Source organism: Sinocyclocheilus grahami, unplaced genomic scaffold (assembly GCF_001515645.1).
Source record: "Sinocyclocheilus grahami isolate Dianchi unplaced genomic scaffold, SAMN03320097.WGS_v1.1 scaffold268.1, whole genome shotgun sequence".
In the NCBI taxonomy this organism is placed as follows: Eukaryota; Metazoa; Chordata; class Actinopteri; order Cypriniformes; family Cyprinidae; genus Sinocyclocheilus; species Sinocyclocheilus grahami.
In genome coordinates this window covers 470168-475363 of record NW_015505447.1, presented here as the reverse complement: position 1 = coordinate 475363, position 5196 = coordinate 470168, and positions in this window count along the sequence as shown.

Sequence of the window (5196 nt, the reverse complement as noted above, 5' to 3'; positions counted from 1 at the left end):
AAATGCAAGTCTAAAAAACAAAATAACAATTCAGAAAGCACAACAACAATTCAGAAAACATTATAACAAGACAGAAAACACAATGACAAATCCGAAAACAAATGAACAAATCAGAAAGCACAACGACAAATCAGACAAACCGGAAGAGGTAGGTATAGCTTGAGACAGCGCCATTGGTTTGGGAATACTCACCGCTGACTGGATGAGACATCTGTCAATCAACGCATATGGGGTGTCTATTTAATTTTAGCTAAAAGTAGCTATAAATAATAAGCTTCAGTGGTGCAGATGGATAAGCTCTTGCCCTTCACTTTTTGACGCGATCCACCCAGGTTCGATCCCGTCTTTTGCCGAACTTTTTTTTTCTCCTTTTTCAAATCTCGTATTAGCAATAAATTCTATTTACACTAAGTGAAAATAGCAGTATTTTTTAGCAATATGCTATTTACACTAAGTGCAAATACCTATTTACACTATGTTAAAATAGCAAGATTTCTACTATCAAGTATACTACTTGTTGCAAATAGTGGCAATTATCTGCACTTCAGTATTGTAGCACATTATAAAACAGTATGCAATAATAACGTATTGAGTGTAAATTATAATTTTAATTATTAAATGGATGTCACCTTATTGGTACAATAAAGCCCTCCCTACACCTACCCTAACCCTAACCGATAGTTTATTTTCAACTTTTTGATTATTTCCTTAATTTTTATTGAAAATAAATGCCTTCACGATGTGATACGAAATTTGAAAAGGGAGAAAAAAAAGTTTGGCAAAAGGCGGGATCGAACCCGGGTCGATCGCATTAAAAAGCCAACATCACACACTTATCCATCTGCGTCCCACTTGGCTATCTTTAAAGATATTTGAATGGAAAGCAAAGCAAAGCATGCATAAATAAATAAATAAATAAATATTTTTGTTAGGTTATAATTAACAAACAAACTAATATTCAAACAGGCTTTATAATCGGTTAGTCGAATTTAGTCTTGCATTATTTGTAGTACAGGACTCTGAAGACTTTACACTACATGTTCCATAATGCTTCTCGGCATCTCACGTCATCAAAGTGCGCTGTTATTCCGAAAGTGGTGAGCTGGCTTTTGAGTAGCAAGTGAGAGAGTGTATTTCTATATTATCAGTGCATTTTTATTATGCGTATATAATATGTAGGAGCTGATCATTGATGCTAAGATGAAATAGTGCCTCCGTTTAGCACTGGTTGTCAGATTTCATTGTAAACACCTGTAATCATTAGCATTCGTGCTAACTTAGCTGTTCAATAAGAGTGAGGATCAGTGCGAATGTTAAACAACAGCTGTGTATTGACGATTATTTTTCTGTAATATTTATAACTTCTTTATCATGCGGTGTCGCCTGTCTCAAGCACTAACGTTAGCTGTAAGAATATGGATTGTCGCTTTTAATCGAATGAATTATATTAAATTGTTTCTTGATAATGTGATATATACATATTTATCCTCGGTTTACATAACTCTAGCATCGCACACATTTGTATTAGTAGTTATAATTTGCCGAATGTATGAATGGACTTTTAGGACTATAAAGGTAAGAATAAAACAGTCTCTTCACATCTTTCTTTTCTGCTTGTTTTTCAAAGCAAAATTGGATTGGCTCACAATCATCCAGAAACACACTTTTTCAGATTTACAAATCTGGATTACTTGTGCTCTACGGAGCCCCTAAAGGGACATGGTGATTGAAAAAAAAAAAAGATAATGCTATTAAAATTTTGCATTGCATTCAGCCGACACAAATAATTACTTTTGACTAGTTCATCTCTGATGATTGTGCCAGTGTAGTTTACAAACTGATTTAAAAACACTTTAAATTAAACATTTTTTTTGTTTAATATTGACAGCTGTTTGGGGATTATTTTATGACACCAAAATCTCTTTTTTACTTTACTGTAGGCTACTGAAAGGCTTTAGAGGTAGCATAATGTCTACCTGTCTAATGTCTCTCTATATATATATATAATGTGTGTGTGTATATTACATGTTACAAATGTTGTATTTTTGGACCAGTTTTGAAGTTTTATTAAATTTTTGTGCTGCTGAGATCAGTATAATCCTGTTGTTGTTGTTGTTTTTGGACCAAAGGTATCCCAATCTTACTAAAGAGTTTTGAACAACACAAACTGATGGTTTGATCCAGATCAAAACCAAGATTGGATTTTGTGATCTAATCTGATTTCAGAATCTTTTTTTTTTCGTTTGAACAACCCATTTTCAAGATTTGATTCAATTCAATAGCTGAAATCCGATCAGATTCCTTTTGAACAACTTGCCCCCGGGGTTAAACACCATCATGTGAAGAGCCATCATTTGTGTTGAAAAAGATTGTTCACCATTTCTTTGTGTTTCCTCAGACATGATGAAAATGAATGTTTGATACAAAATACAGAGTGATTCATTCTCAGTTGTTTAATTCTTGCTCTGCTGTACTCTGCCTTAGATTCTGATCTAAAAAAAAATTAACTTCTGTGCACATAAATTCTGAAATGTGATCCACGTCCATGTGTTGGCTCTTAATCAGTCGAAATAAGATCTTTTGCACTACAAATCATTGTTTTTTGCACTACAATCATTATATCTGCACTGTTGTTTACTTTTACTGGTTTGCACTCTATCTGCCATATGCCTTGTGCTTTATATATATATATTTTTACATTTTACCTTATTTGTATATTTGTATAGTTGTATTTTGTATTTAATCTGTACCTATCTGTATTTATGTTATCTGTATGCACCAAGGGTCTGAGAGTAACACAATTTCAATTCTCTGTGTGTACATGTGGAATAATTGACAATAAAGCAGACTTGACTTGACTTGACTTAAAACACTAATACAAAGCCACTAAGCGCACACGGGCGCTGTATATAGTGCTGAATTAATCTGGTGTTTTTGGCAAGTTCTCTTCAGGCTTAAAGTAAGCTTTTGTAACTTTCATTTTTTAGGCCCTTTGTAGTGCCTTGACAGGCCTCTACCTGTCTGCAGAACAAGAAAAAATTAGGTTTTTGATAAGTTTGCAGTTTTCTTATACGACTGCTGATTGGCTCCTGTTCAAATCTCTGATGTCACCCCCTGCAGCCCCTTACAAGCTGTTGTTACTTAAGGCCTGTTTTTTACAAACCCATAGTAGCATATGAGAGAACAGCATCAGCAGTTTCTCTGCTGAAACCACAGAATGATTAACACCACATTTATTCTTTGTGATTGCAGTTTAAACAGCTGAGAAACTAAGCAAATGATTTCTATTGCAGTTTTGAATATAAATGTCTGTGCTTGAATTAAGAAAGATTCAATGATCTGATTCAATGACCCATTATTGACAAGAAAGAGAGAAAATTGCAGGCTTTGCTTTCTGTTCCAAGGTAATTTTCTGATCCTGATCAATAAATCTCTCTGAAATGTAGGCATTGTCAGCCTGTGCATGTTTAAAGCAAACAAGTGAAAAACAAACACATATTCCCTTTTGTGTAACATTGCGGAATGAAAATACGGATTTAGAACAACATGATGGAGAGTAAATTTTTGGGTGAACTGTTTCTTTAAAGGGGTCATATGATGTTGCTAAAAAAGAACATTATTTTGGGTATTTGGTTTAATGAAATATTTATGCGGTTTAAGGTTAAAAAAAACATTATTTTCCACATACTGTACATTATTGTTTCTCCTCTATGCCCCGCCTTTCTGAAACGCTTCGATTTTTACAAAGCTCATCGGTCTGAAAAGTTAGGTGTTCTCTGATTGGCCAGCTATTCAGTGGGTTGTGACTGGCCGAATACCTCAAGCGTGTGACGGAAATGTTACGCCCCTTACCATACTGTGATGCCGTGTCCCGGCTGACAAAAACATTAAAACACATTATAAAGGAGGCATTTGTTGCATCCAGTGGGGACATAATTACAGATTATAATGACTTATACTGTCTTCTTATGTGTTTTATCGCGCCGCGTAAACATAAAACCATGTCTGCATTTGTGATCGGAGAAATTACAAACAACAAGCGCTACTCTACACTGCTCAAAACTCGCGTTTGAATCGTCAGTGGCAAATTCTATAAATATGAAAACGTACTTACAGTCTTTGAGTCAGAACAGCTGGCATTGTAATCTCTACCAGGATCAGGAAACAGTCCTCCATAAAATGTGCTGCACACATCTGAATATTTGGGTTGAACTGTTCTGGAACAGTGTTATAAATACAACTTAACCACTGATTTCTAGTCGTGTCCTCTTTTGGAAGGCCAAACAAAGTAGTTTCGCTTTCACAATGAAACACACAGCGTCTTCACAACATGGCTGCGGCAGTGGCAGCAACAATAAAGTTACGCCTTCTTTCTTTGCGTGAACATTTGGGCGGCGTTATGCAAATCTTCCCACATCGTGACGTAGACATGTGGGGGCGTGTTAGAACGAGCCATTTTAGGAGGGCGTGGACCAATCTTAACTTTGATAAAGAATATCTCTTTGGGTTTGAGACTTTAGTTTTTACAACTTTAGGGATCTTATCTATTTACGAACAGCTTGTAACACTCCAAAGAGAATGGAAAACTTGAAATCGCATCATATGACCCCTTTAAATTAAGAAAATGTATAAAGTTCAACAGCTATTAGATGCTAATAAACTTAGTGATAGTTATTTTGATAGTTGGTTTACAAAGACTGATTATCATTGAATGCAACATTTTGTACAACGTGACTTAAAAACAAGCACATTTTTCTCGGCTGACCTGTTTCAACTGCCTTTAGGGGTTAGAGACGTCACATTTTGCGAAATATAAGACAGGTCATGCTGCTGTTGTACGTCAAGAGACCTTTATGCCCCATACTTCACATTTGTCTGTTATGCAACGTGATACTTCTTCTGGTCTGTTATTGTTGGGAGAATGAACTGGATGTGCCTCATTTTGATTGAATACATGGTTCTAATTCAATCCAACAGTGACCCAAAAACTGATCTGGACACTTAAGAAGAGAAATGTATAAATGTTACTTTTTTTATCATAAAATGGTGTTAAATGTAACAAAAGATTTTTAAAATAATAATAATACACATAAATAATACACATAAATTAAAAAATGTTTATATATATATATATATATATATATATAAAATAAAAAGTAAATTTAGTAATTTTTTTTAGTATAGTATAGTATATTT